Source organism: Phodopus roborovskii, unplaced genomic scaffold, assembly GCF_943737965.1.
Source record: "Phodopus roborovskii unplaced genomic scaffold, PHOROB, whole genome shotgun sequence".
Taxonomy (NCBI): domain Eukaryota; kingdom Metazoa; phylum Chordata; class Mammalia; order Rodentia; family Cricetidae; genus Phodopus; species Phodopus roborovskii.
In genome coordinates, this window is record NW_026126598.1 from 10,836,131 (window position 1) to 10,850,409 (window position 14,279).

Consider the following 14,279-nt stretch of genomic DNA (forward strand, 5'->3'; position numbering starts at 1 on the left):
TCGTCTACATGTAAGTTCTGGGCAGCCAGGGGTACATAGTGAGACCCTGTTGGCTGGAGAGGCGATTCAGTCATCAAGAGAACCTGCTGGTTTTGCAGAGAACCCATGTTCAGTTCCCAGAACCCATACTGGCTGGGCACTTCACACCTGCTCATAACTCCAGCTTCAGGGGATCTGATGTCTCCAAAGGTACCTACACACATAATGCACATACAGACAAGGTGTGCACACCCATACACACATGCACACAAAATAAAATAAATATTTTTTTAAGTGGACAGGTTGAGGTGGGTCTCTGGCCTCCACATGCAATGTGCATATACATGTATCCCTGACCTATAATCCCCCTCCCAACACATACATACACACATACAAGGACCCTGGACTGTGTATCCAGAACAGGTTCACCCGGCTCAGCCCCTTTCTGTGGCTCATCTCTCCTTTGGAAAAACAGCTGTTGCTCCCCGCCTGTCCATAGGAAGTACAGCTGGAGAGATGGCTCGGCAGTTAGGAGCACTAGCTGCTCTTGGAAAGGGTGGGTGTTAGCTCCCAGCAGCCTCACAGACATCTGCAGGTCCAGGTTAAGTGACGCTCCCTTCTGGCCTCTGTAGATGCCTGCACTCACAGACACACATGTGCATAATTAAAACTAACGAAATAGAGTCGGATGTGGTGGTGCTCGCCTTTAATCCCAGCACTCTGGAGGAAGAGGCAGGTGGATCTCTGTGAGTTCAAAGCCAGCTTGGTCTACAGAGCAGGGTCCCAGGACAGTAGAGAGACCTTATTAAAAAAAAAAAAAATAACAAAGTCTAACAAAATAAAAATATAGAAAAAGAGGTAGTGGTGTTGTTTGGAACTACACTTGGTGTAACCCACACTTCTAGCTAGGGAAGCCCAGACAGGGCTGGGGGGCTGGATACACTGTGGTTCCCAAAACTACTATCAACTCCAGACCCCAGCCTCCAGCCTAATCCAGGTCACACAGGACGTATCATCATCAACCCTGCTACACCTCGGTGCCCAGGCAAGGCTCTGCCCTCATGATTTCCCTGGTTGCTAAGGGTGGGGACACAGGGCACACTGCACTCAGCTGTTGGAAAGAGCCACAGTGGAGGCTTCCTGGAGCGACTTGGTCTTGGTGATGGAGCAGGACACCTGTGCCAGGTGGGCAAGGGCGGGGTGCCCAGACAAAAGCAACAACAGGCTTCTGGGTAGACAGTTTAGGGACAACATGACCCTTGGTGATAGCTGGTGCCACGTGTAGGGCCTCACCCTGGGAGGCAGGAAGTCAGGCAAGGTACTGCTGGCTGGGTTCCCCTTGCCTGCAAATGGCCCTAAGTAGTTTATGATCCTGAACAGATAGATAAGGCTACTATATGGAGGAAACTCTCAAATGAGCAGTAATTTGGCTGGGAGAAGCAGGAAGGGCTTAGAGAACAAACAGGATCCCAACAGGATGATCCCACCCTGGGACTCTCTAGAGCCTTTTTTTTTTTTTTTTTTTTTTTTTTTTTTTTGAGACAGAATCTCAGGTAGCCCAGGCTTGTCTCCAAGTTACTATGTAGCTAAAGATAACTTTGAACTAATTCTCCTGTGTCCACCTCCCAAGATATAGGATTACAGCCATGCCCTAGCATGCTATCTATCTATCTATCTAACTATCTATCTATCTATCTATCTATCTATCTATCATCTATCATCTATCTATCTATCTACCTATCTATCATCTATCTATCTTTGTGCTTTCGAGACAGGGTTTCTCTGTATTGCTTTGGAGCCTGTTCTGGAACTAGCTCTGTTGACCTGGCTGGCTTCAGACTCACAGAGATCCACCTGCCTCTGCTGGGATCAAAGGCATGTGCTACCAACGCCCAACTGTTTGTTTGTTTTTTAAAAATTTATTCTATATACAGAGTTCTGTCTGCATGTCTGCCTGCCTGCCTGCCAGAAGAGGGCACCAGATCTCATTACAATGAGCCACCACGTGGGTGCTGGATACCAAGCCTGGGTCCTCTGCAGGAGCCACGAGCTCTCTTAACCACTGAGCCAACTCTCTTGCTCCTTATTTTACCATCCCTCTCTCTCCTCCGTCCCTCCCTTCTCTTTTTTTAGACAGGCTCTGTCTATTAGCCCTGGCTGGCCTATAATGTGCCTCTGCCTCCCGAATGCTGGGATTAAAGGTGTGCAACACCACACTCCTTTGTGTTGTTATTGGTCCTCTCTGTACCCCACGCTCTTCTACATCCTCAGCCCTTCCACAGTCTCTTTACTCTGGGTGATCCCCGACAGCCCACCTGTAATCCTAGGAATGGGAGCTAGCAGTGGGAGGGTCAGAAAGTTCAAGGCTAGCTTCAGCTATATAAGGAGTTCAAGACCAGCTGGGGTCACAGGAGATCCTGTCTCTAAAAATGCAAGGGGAGGGCCACAAGGATGTGGCAGAGTGCTTGTCTGTCACACCCGGGAGTCGTGGGTTCCATTGCCAGCACCCTGTGATGTAATGGTGCAGGTGCATGCCTGTAATTTCAGGCCAGCCTGTGCTACATGAGACCCTGTCTTAAAAACAAACAGCAGCAGCAACAACAATCACCCCCCCCAAAAAAAAACAAAAAAAAAAAAAAAAAAAAAAGAAGGGGAAAAAGGGCCAGGGCCGAATGAAGTGACCTTAAAGCCTTCTGTTTGGAAGGTCTTAACCCATGCCCTGAATGAGCCCGCCATGGCAGGAAGCAGATGGTAGCTTGTCCTGGAGAGCAATTGAGAGTGTTTACCGAGAGAAAAGGGGTGTGGGTGGCCTAGGGCTAGCAGGAACCCTGAGCCCCAAGATGATGGGTGTACATAGTAGTCATGGGAAGGGCCAGGGCCTACCTGGAAGGTGGAGGAACAAAGCCCCATTGCCCACTTCTGTCACCCTGCCCTGGGCTGGGCCTAAGCAGAAGCCAAGCTCCTGGACACACAGAGGACAAGATTGGGCTTTAAAAAAAATTTTTTTTTTAAGTTTTTGAGACAGGAAGGACCTCAGGTAGCCCAGGCTGTCCTCAAAGTCCTTACGTAGTTGAGATGACCTTGAACTTCTGACCCTCCTGCCTCTGCCTCTTGAGTGCTGAGATCACGGGGTGTGCCATCACTCAGTCTATGGGGTGCTGGGGACCCATGGCTTCCTGCATGTTAGGCGAGCGTTCTACCCTTGCTTTTCATTTTCATTACGTTTAGTTATTTATTTTTCCTGAGTGCTAGGCTTGCAGGCACAAGCCTTCTCGGCGGACTTCTTCAAACTGTGTTTCTGGAGACAGCCCCCCCCCCCCAGCTGTGCCTTGTTGCTGCTAATGGTCCCCGCCTTCTTAGCTGTCCCACGTGTTCTTGGTCCCCTCTGCACTCTGTTACACAGCCTCGTGGTCCTCATGTCGACCCATTGCACCTAGACCTGTGGCACCCTGCACCGTCCCCGTTCTGAGGCCCTTTGGTCCTTATATCAAACCCTGGACAGGTCCAGGCTAACTCGTGTCCCCCTTGACCAGGTGGGCTGCTTCTTTCCAGAGAGACAGCCCTGCCACAGACATGCAGTCCCCTTCCTTGGGACCTTGCCTGGAGCTGAGGCCAGAGTCAACCTCAATCACACGTGGAGAGTGCAACACAGTGTGGCAGCCTGTGTGTGTGTGTGTGTGTGGTGTGTTTGTGTATGTGTGTGTGCATGTATGCATGTGTGTGTGTCTGAATGTGTGTATGTGTGGTGTGTGTGTTCGTGCATGTGTGCATGTGTGTGTGTGGTGTGTTTATGTGTGTGTATGTGTGGTGTGTGTGAGGGTATGTGTGGTGTGTGTGTGTATGTGGTGTGCGTGTGTGTGTGTGTTTGCATGTGTGCATGTGTGTCTGTGCGTGTGCATGCATGCATGTGTGTGTGTGTGTATGTGTGGTGTGTGTGAGGGTATGTGTGGTGTGTGTGTATGTGGTGTGCGTGTGTGTGTTTGCATGCATGCATGTGTGCATGTGTGTCTGTGTGTGTGCATGCGTGCATGTGTGTGTGTGTGTGTGTGTGTGTGTGTGTGTGGTGTGTGTGTGTGTGTGTGTGTGTGATTGGAACCCGGGAATTTTATATGCCAGTCAAATGTGCTATGGCTGAGCCACATCCCCAGCCCCTCACTGGGGGATGTAGTGGTCTTTCCTGTGAACCTGTAACAGTGGCCACACCCCTTTGGACATGGCTTCAGGTGCAGACAGAAGCTGAAAGGCAGAGAAGCACTGTATCCGTTCTTTGTTACTTTCTGTGCAAAAGTTCCCCAACAAACATCATTTATCTTGGGTTAGGTGAAATCTTTACCCCCATGCCTTCAGGGGGACTCTAGGCAAACCCCCATCACTGAGCCACGCCCCAGCCCTCTTTTCTACTTTTTGAGAAAGGGCTTTCACTAAGTTTCCTGACTTTGAACATTTGAAATGGATGATTTTAAAGGGAGAGATGATGCCCAAGGAAGCATGTGTTCCCAACAGCACCCTAACACCAGATGGATGGGAAGAGCCTGTCTTTCTCTCCCTGTCTGTTTTTCCATCTGTGGGGTCCCCCTCCTTCCCCGTCTCGCTGTGTCATGTCCCTATTTTTAACCCTGACATGGGAACTGAAGTCACTTCCCAGGAGGACGCTCTCTGAGCTGGCTCAGACCTGGCTGTCCCAATACACTCAACTTCCCATAAAAAGCTGGCTTCTGTCTCACTGAGCCCAGTGTGGGAGAGAAACAGAAAAGCAGATAAAATGGTGTTGCCACCAAGATAGCTCAGTGGATACAGGCTTTTCCTGTTGAGCCTGAGCACCTGAGTCCAATCCTGAGACCTACGCAGTGGAGGAGAGAATTGACCCCCTCTGACCTCCACAGGCATGCCACGGCATGTATACACACGTGATACACATACATACACACACTATACATACACACAGGCAGGCACACACCCTACACATGCACATATACTACACATATACATACCACATACACACACCACACATATGCATACCACATACATGCACACACACACATACACGCACTAAACACACACATATATTTGGGGCACATGTGTGGAGGTCAGAGGACAACTTGTAGGAGTCAGTCTCTCCTACCTCGTGGGTCTCAGGAATGGTGGCTCAGAGTTTAAGAGCACTGGCTGCTCTTCCAGAAGACCTGAGTGCAATTCCCAGCAACCACATGATGGTTCACAACCACATGTAATAAGGTCTGGTGCCATCTTCTGGCTTGGAGGTGTACATGCACACAGAACACTGTACACGTAATAAATCTTTTTTAAAAAGAGAGAGAAGAAGGAAGAGAAAAGGAGAAAAAGGAAGGAGGAGGAAGAGAGGAGGGAGAGGAGGGGGAGGTAACAACTAAGGTGTTGGGTCTTTGCTGGCGTCCAGTTCATGGCAATGGACAGGAGCCTGGAGAAACCCTCATGGCAGGTCTGAGAGCCCTCTCTCTCTTGCTGTTTTTGTTTATTTATTTTGAGACAGGGTTTCTCTGTATAACCCTGGCTGTCCTGGAACTCACTCTGTGGATGGACCAGGCTGGCCTGGAACTCACAGAGATCCACCTGCCTCTGCCTCCTGAGTGCTGGGTTTAAAGGTGTGCTCCATCACTGCCTGACTGAGAGCCCCTTTGGGTTTCCAAATCAGACTGGAAGAGCCACGGCAGGAGGTGGGGAGGGGCTGGTTGCTGGTGGAGTGTAGGCCCTTGGTGGGAGGCAGGGATGGTGGCCTTTCCACCCTGCTAGGAAAATCCTCTGCCTGGACAGCTGATCCCAGCCCTGCGTGGTCTCCTTACTCCCCCACCCCCACCCCCCCACCCCACCCTTCCACAGTGGAAGAATGAGACAGGGTGTCTCCATCCCCTTTCTAGAAGGTTCAGGAGATTAAGGAGGACAAAGCACGCAAGGCCACACTCAGGGGATGCAATTCTGGGAAGAGAGGAACCTGAGTCTGGGCTGAATGCCAAGGGTGGGGTGGGTACACCACCTGCCACTCAGCCTGTCTGCTGGCTGCCTCAGGGCTACTGCTCAGCCCCGTTGACCAGCCACTGGGCCCTGGGGCAGTTTTCTGAGAGTTAAACAGAATGAAGCATTCCACAGGGCAAGCAAGAGTCCTTTCCTTCTAGGCACCGGCACTGCCAGGACTGTTAGGGGAAGTGGCCACTCGGGGCCTGGGCAGGGCTGGCTCAGGAGATCTTGCCTGCCTCAGATTTAAGGCGGTCCAGGTGGATAGAGAAGCCCGCTGAGAATCTGCCTAGGTCTTCAGAAGACCACAGCCAGGCCTGTGCAAAGTTTCCAAGAAGTTCTGTGCTGGTTAATTTTGTCAACTGGGCACACCTGGGGACAGGGAATCCCAGTTGAGGAACTGCCTCCATCAGAATAAGGCTGTAGGCAAGTCTGGGGGGGGGGTGGGCATTTCCTTTCCTTCCTTTGTCTTCTTTGTTTGTTTGTTTTGTTTTTGTTTTGAAGACAGGATTCTCTGTGTAGCCTTGGTTGTCCTGGAACCTGCTGTGTAGACCAGGCTGACCTCCAACTTAGAGATCCACCTGCCTCTGCTTTCCAAGAGCTTGGATTAACGGTGCTCACCCCCACCACTGCCCAGCTGCATTTTCTTGATTAATGATCGATGTGGGAGGGTCCAGACCATTGTGGGCTGTGCCATCCTGGAGCAGGTGACCCTGAATGTGTAAGAGCAGGCTGAGCAAGCCAGGGCAAGCAAGCCAGTGAGGAGCTCCCCTCTTCAGTTCCTGCCTTCAGGTTCCTGTTTTGACTTCAGGTCTTGACTTCCTGTAATGGCCTTAACCTGTAAGTCCAATAACCCAGCCCCACACCTAAGTTGGTCTTGGTCTTGGTGTTTATCACAGCAACAGGAAAAGCAAATGAGGATGCTGTCCCAAGCTCAATTAGAGAGAGGTACCTTATATCCATACATCTGTGCTCAACCATGCCTTTAATCCCAGCACTCAGGAGGCAGAGGCAGGGGGACCTCTGTGAATTCAGAGCCAGCCTGGTCTACAAGAGCTAGTTCCAAGACAGGCTCCAAAACCACAGAGAAACCCTGTCTGAAAAACAAAACAAAACAAGCAAACAAACAAACAAAAAAGCTCCATCATGGGGACAATTGCCTCTAAGCTCTTCTTTCCGGTGAGTGCCCCAATCCCTGTCATTCTCCCCAAACTGTGTGCATGCTTAGCAGTCTTGCCTGCACAGCAGAGCTGCAGTTTCTGGAGTGGGTGGTCAGGCCACTGAGGTGCACAGCCAAACTGTCGACACCTACCACATTATCTCCAGGACTTGAAGGCTTGGCCCCCGGTTGCTCTGTTTGGGGAGACTTGAGGAGCGGCCTTGCTGGAGGAGCTACATCACTGGGAACAGGTTTGAGGGCTTAAAGACTTGAGCCATTTTAAGATGGCTCTCTCTGCCTCCTGTTGGCAGGTTGAGATGAAAGTTGTCAGCTGCCTGCTTGCCCTCACTCTCACTGGCCAGTTCATCTATCCTGTTGCTGAGGTGTTCCTTCGCTGTGTTAGAATCTGCTTCTTCGGGACTCCAGCATAGACTGAGGACCAGCAGCTCCCCAGGAGTCCCCCAGGCTTCCAGCACCAGATCGGGAATTTCTGAGATACCCAGCCTCCTGGACTGAAAAACTTCTGGATTCTTGGCTTTTCTGTGATGGGACCACCATTGTGGGGCTGCCCAGGCCACATCCCATAAGCCAGTCCTATAAATCCCGTGTGTATTTTTTTCATCCTGTGAGTTCTGTTCTTTAGAGAATACTCATTACCTAGGAGAGTGCTTACCTGTCACACTTGAGGCCCTGCTTTCAAACCCAGTGTACACCCGTGATCCCAGCAGCCAGGAGGATCCAGAGTTCAAGGTCATTCTTGGCTATATAGCAAGTTCTAGGCCAGTCTGGGTTCCATGAAGACTTAGCTCAAAAAAAAAAACAAAAAAAAAAACAAAAAAAAAAAAAAAACAAGCCAAGCATTTTGGCTCACACCTTTGATCTCAGCACAAGGAAGGGAGAGGCAGGTGGGTCTCTGTGAGTTCGGGGCCAGCCTGGTCTACATAGGGAACACCAGGCTAGCCAGAACTGCACAGTAGGACCCTGCCTCAAAAGCAAAACTACAACAAAACAAACAGAACTCGAGGCAACAGAACCAACTCTGAGAGCTGAAAAGAGAAAACTCATTGTCTCCAATTAAAAAAAAAGGCATTGAAATATTTCCTGAGCATAACATCCTGTCAGGTTTATCCATTGTTAAATTTAGCATTTCAAAATGCCTCACAGAACAAGAAAACAACTTGTAAGCCACATTTTCTCACTTTGGAAAAAGCTCCAAGATTCCCAGGAACGCATGCTGCGTGTGAAGAAACCCAGTCCAGTCACAAGCCAAGGCATGAAGCTTCAAAAACTGAGTGAGAAATCTGGGTGTGGTGGTACAGCCTGCAACCCCAGCACTCCAGAGGCAGCATCAGGGAGATTGGCCCATATAGTCGGAGGCTATCCTGCTCTACGTTATGAGTTCTAGGCCAATGACAGCAACAGAGAGACCCTGCCTGCCTCAAAATAACATTTTCTTTTTACATATTCTTTTGTGTGTAACTGTCTTTGTGTTTGTCAGTGTCTCTGTGTATCTGGGTGTCACAGGGTCAGAGGACAGCTTTTTGGGGGGGGTCCACTCTCTCCCTTCACCACTATGTGTGTCCTGGGGCTAGAACTCAGTCATCAAGCTGGTGGCAATTGCCTCTGCCCACTGAGCCATCTTGCCAGCCCAATAATATTGTTTTTATAGCCATAATGATTGTACAAATTTGGATGCATTACTTTATTGTGGTTAAAAACAAACACTTGATGGTTCAGCGATGGCTCCCTGGATGAGTGTGTTTACTACCACGCCTGGACCTAAATTCAAACCTGAGACTAACATGGTAGAAGAAGAGAACTAACTCCCTTAAGCTGATGTGGCAAACACGCTACCCTACTTAATGAACAGATAATAAAATCATGGAGTGTAAAACCATCTTAGCCATTAATGGGGGTATACACATTGTTGCCCAAGAGAGCTCTAGAACTTTGTAACATTGACAAACTGAAACCCTAAACTCATTAAACAAACCCTTTCCCCTACTCACAGCCTCCCCTAACCAAGTTCCACTTCCTGTTTGCTATAAATTTAACCTTGAAAGTGAAATTATGGTGGCACACGCATGCCAGGAATTCCAGTCCTTGGGAGACTGAGGCGGGAGGATTAAGAGACCAGGGAAGGTGTAAGGGAAGACGAAGGAGGGGGGGGGGAGGAGGAGGTGGAAGGAAAAGACGAGACGCTGAGGTGTAAGTATAGTGTGTGTGGGAGAGTCGTCCCCAGTGGTGGCGACATCTCATGCTAGGATGAGGCGCAAAGGCGCAGAGAGAGCTGGCTTTCACAGCGTGGCCATGAATCTATGAAGGGATCAGACTGTTCATGCAGCAAGAGCCCTGGGCACTTCATCAGCCACCACTGTGGTTCCTGTGGTGAACTCTTTCTTGCACAAATAAAGCCTGCCTGGGGAAGGCTGGGGGTCCGAGGATGGAGCATGCCACTATCTAACCATGGAGATCTGGAGGTCTGTACAGACAGACAGGAAGTGACATAGCTGGGGAGAAACAGGATATCACTTCTCTGCTGTGACACTGAGAAGGTGAGGTGTGCTGTGGCTTGCTCCTTCTCTCTCTGATCCCTAGACAGGCTTTTATTTATTTGTTTTTTTTTTTTTTTTTTTTTTTTTTTTTGGTTTTTTGGTTTTTTCGAGACAGGGTTTCTCTGTATTGCTTTGGAGCCTGTCCTGGAACTAGCTCTTTAGACCACGTTGGCCTTGAACTCACAGAGATCTGCCTGCCTCTGCTTCCTGAGTGCTGGGACTGAAGGCATGCGCCACCAATGCCCAGCCTCAGACAGGCTTTATTTCTGCAAGAAAGATATTACCACGGGTACCAACTCTCAGCACCGTTAGTATAGGACTTGAAAAAAATGCTTTTATTTATCTGCGTAGTGCTGAAGATTAGACCTAGGGTCTGGTGCTTCCTAGGAGAGTGCCTTACTTCTGTGTTAGTCAGGGTTTCTATTACTGTGAAGAGACACCATGACCACAGCAACTCTTATTTAAAAAACATTTAGTTGGGGTGGCTTACATTCAGAGGTTTAGTTATTGCCATCATGGCGGAACCTGGCAGACATGGTGCTGGAAAAGGAGCTGAGTGTTGAGAAAGAGCTACCTCTTGATTCCCCGCAATGAACTGAGAATGTGCATGGCTTCAGTATGTATGAGATCTGAAAGCCGGCCTGCACAGTGACATACTTCCTCCAACGAAGTTACACCTCCTAATGACTCCATTCCCCATGAGCTTATGGGGGCCAATTACATTCAAACTATCACATTCTACTCCCTGGTCCCCATAAGCTTGTAACAATAACATAATGCAAAGTTCATTTAATCCAACTTCTAAAGTCCCCATAGTCTATCACAGTCTCAACAGTGTTTAAAAGTCCAAAGTTCTGGCTAGAGAGATGGCTCAGAGACTAAGAGCACTGTATGATCTTCCAAAGGTCCTGAGTTCAATTCCCAGCAACCACATGATGGTTCACAACCATCTGTAATGAAATCTGGTAGCCTCTTCTGGCCTGCAGGCAGAACACTGTATACATAATAAATAAATCTTTGAAAAAAAATTCAAAGTTCAAAGTCTCTTCTGAGATTCAGGTAATCTCTTTACTGCAATCGCCTATATAATGAATATATATATATATATATATATATATATATTACATACTTCTAACATATAATGGCACAGGATATACATTTCCCTTCCAAAAGGCAGGGAAGGAAGCATAGTGAGGAAACACTGGGCCAAAATAAGACCTAAAGTCAGCTGGGCAAACTCCAAACTCTGCATCTCCATGTCTTCAATCCAGACTTCTCCATCACAGTTTCACTCAATGGCCTCTCTGGACCTCCGTTCAGGGACACCCCTGACACATGCCTGACCTCAGCAGCTTTCCTTAGTCTTGGAGGAATATTCCATAGCTCCTTCCTTCTATCCTTGACTCTAAAGCCAGAACCACGTGGCTGACGCTACCAAGTTCTGCTGCTTTCTGGGGCTGGAACATGGCCCCCTCATTCAATTACATCTTCATCAGCTTTCTGTTTTGATAATTTCCTTCACTGCCTAAGCTTGGCTGGCCCGGAACTCGGTCAGTAGATCGGGCTAGCCTTGAACGCAAGATCTTTTTTTTTTCTTAATATTTCTTTAGCTTTTTCTTACATTTATTTATTTTTATGTGTATGGCTATTTTGCCTGCCTGTATGTCGTGCACGATACCTGTGCAGTGCCCACCAGTCTGGTCTCAAACCCAGAGATCTATCAGCTTCTACATTCTGAGTGCTGGAATTAAAGGTGTGCCCTCTCCCATCCAGTTCTAAGCTTTTCTTTAATTTCTTTTCTCATGTTGGAAATGTAGCTGGGTGGGAGCTTGCCCTCTCCCATTATTCCATTTCCTAATCTGTGTATCTCCTTGAACACAGGACTTAGCTCCATTCCATTTCCTGGTGTTCCTTTTCTCCTCAAATTTTACACTTTGTATTTTGTCTTGTTCAGTTTACTCCTTTTCATTATAAATATTCATAGAGTTAATACTAATAACCACATGACATAGTCTATACTAGGTTCTTTTGCGATTTCCTCTGCCAACAGAATCAATCTAAAACTCTTCACTTTACCTCAGGCAGACTCTTTGGACAAACATTTTTTCACTAAGGTATCACAAGAATGAAATCTAGACCACATACCAACTTTCTTCTCTTCTGAAACCTCTTGGTCTAGGCACCCACAGTTCAAATCACAGTCATTACCACTGTCTTCCATGTTCCTACTAGGATGTCCCAATAAGCATGTCTTAAAGTGTTTGATTGCTTTTCTAACCCACAGTCCCAAGGTCCATATTACTCCAAACAAAATCATGGTCAGACTATCACAGCAATACCCCAGTCCCTGGTACCAACTTCTGTCATGGTTAGGGTTTCTGTTGCTGTGAAAAGACACCGTGACCACAGCAACTCTTATAAAGAAAAACATTTAATTGGGTGGCTTACAGTTTCAGAAGTTTGCTTCATTATCATCATGGCAGGACTTGGCAGCAATGCAGGCAGTCATGGTGCTAGGGAAGGAGCTGAGAGCCGAGAGGGAGCCACATCTTGATCCAGCAGGCAATAGGAAGTGAACTGAGACAGTAGGTGTGGCTTGAGCACATATGAACTCTCAGAGCCCACCTCCACAGTAACACACTTCCTCCAACAAGGCCACACCTACTTCAACAAAGCCACAGATCCTAATAGTGCCACTCTGTATGAGCTTATGGTGGCCAATTACAATTGCTGAACTATAGCTCAAATCCCTCGATTGAGGATTCTAGTCAAGATCTCTACCACTGAGCCACACCCTCAGTGCATCATTGGGGGATCTAGACAGGTGCTCTGCCACTGAGCCACACTACCACATAATCCTCTTTTTATTTTTATTTTTATTTTGAGATAAGGTATTATCCAGGGTGGTCTTGATTTCAATCCATAGCCCACAATGGCTTTGAATTTTTTTTTTCTTGATTGTGTGTGTGTCTGTGTAAGTGTGTGTGTTTATACATGTGTATACATGTGCCCCCATGGAAGTAAAAGACTAACATCTAAATTTCCCTTCATTACTCATCATCCAAAAAGATGTGTGGGTGAGAGACTTCCCCAGTTGTCGCAAGCATCATGTGATAAGATGAGGCAAGCTGTGCAGAGAGAGGATTAAATCTAGGGCTTGGTGCTTCCTATGTTTATCCCCATTGAATCAGGGTCCATCACTGAACCCAGAGCTTACCAATGTGACTAGTCTTTCTAGGGGTGGAGCTCAGAGATTGGGTGTTTGCTGCTATTGCAGAGGACTTGAGTTTGGTTTCAAGCACCTACAACAGGAGGCTTCAGTTCCAGAGGGATCTGATGCTCTCTTCTGGCCACCAGGAGTACTGCGCCCATGTGCCACACAAATAAAAATAATATCTGTATGTGTATGTCTGTAATCCTCAATAGTTATCTTGTTTAGCTGTAAGAAACAACAAAATTATGTCACTTGTACAGAAGTGGATGGAGTTGAAGATCATCATGCCAAGAAAATCCTTCAGGCTCAGAAAGACGAATACTGCATGTTTTATTTCATATGCTGAGTCTAGAGTTTTAAAAAGCATCTAAGATGTGTGAGTAGAAGGGTGAATCTTTGTGGGGATAGAGGTGAAGAGTGGAGAGGACAGTGGGTTAATATTAGTGAAGAGTATGCATAACTGAATTTCATAACAAAACCTTTCCCTCTTTCCCTTCCTCCTTTCTCCCTCTCTTTATTTTCTTTTCCCCTCTACTTTAAAAAAATTGAAACAGGGCATCATGTAGTCCCTAACTAGCCCTGGACTTACTAGATAGCCAAGAATGACTTTGAACTTTTGATCTGTCTGCCATGGGCTGGGATCATAGATATCTGATCCATGCTCTGCTTTGTGGAGTGATTTAAAGCGAGGGTGTAGGACCCTGCTCCAAATGACTTGACAGATTTTGATGATCCCTCCTGGAAGTGGGTGGGGAATGGGATGGAAGGGGGGTCAGGGGGCATGGGAGGGGACTGGGATCAATATGTAAAATAAGAAAAAAAAAACCACCACGGAAGGAGCAAATGGACTCCTCAGAATTCTCCTCTGATGTCCACTCCCATGCTGTGACACAAAGGCACCCCCTACACACAAATAAGTAATAAATGGAAAAAGATGGTTATCACACACAGTTAAAAACAACAAAAACTAGGACATTAGAGCCTGCAAAATGACTCCACAGTTGAAATCGCTTGTTCCCTGACCAGCTAGGTTTTACCCCTAACATTCATGGTGGAAGGTGAGAGCTGGCTGCCACAAGTCATCTTCTGACCTCTGTATGCATGATGTGGCCTGTGCACGCACACACATGCACATACACAAATGAGAAATATTTAACTTAAATTTAAATTTAAAAAGAAAACTAGAATAGTACAGAAATGAGAATCTGTGCTTTATGCTCCCTCCTACGATTTTCTTTCCATCCATGGCAGGTCAGCCCTTTGCAAGAATGAGATTGCTAGGAAGTGGCAGAGTGGGAACTGGGACTCAAGCCTGCAGCCAGACCTGGAGGATGTTGCTTGGGGTGGAAGAGGAGACCCATTCTATAGACTCAGAACTCTGGCT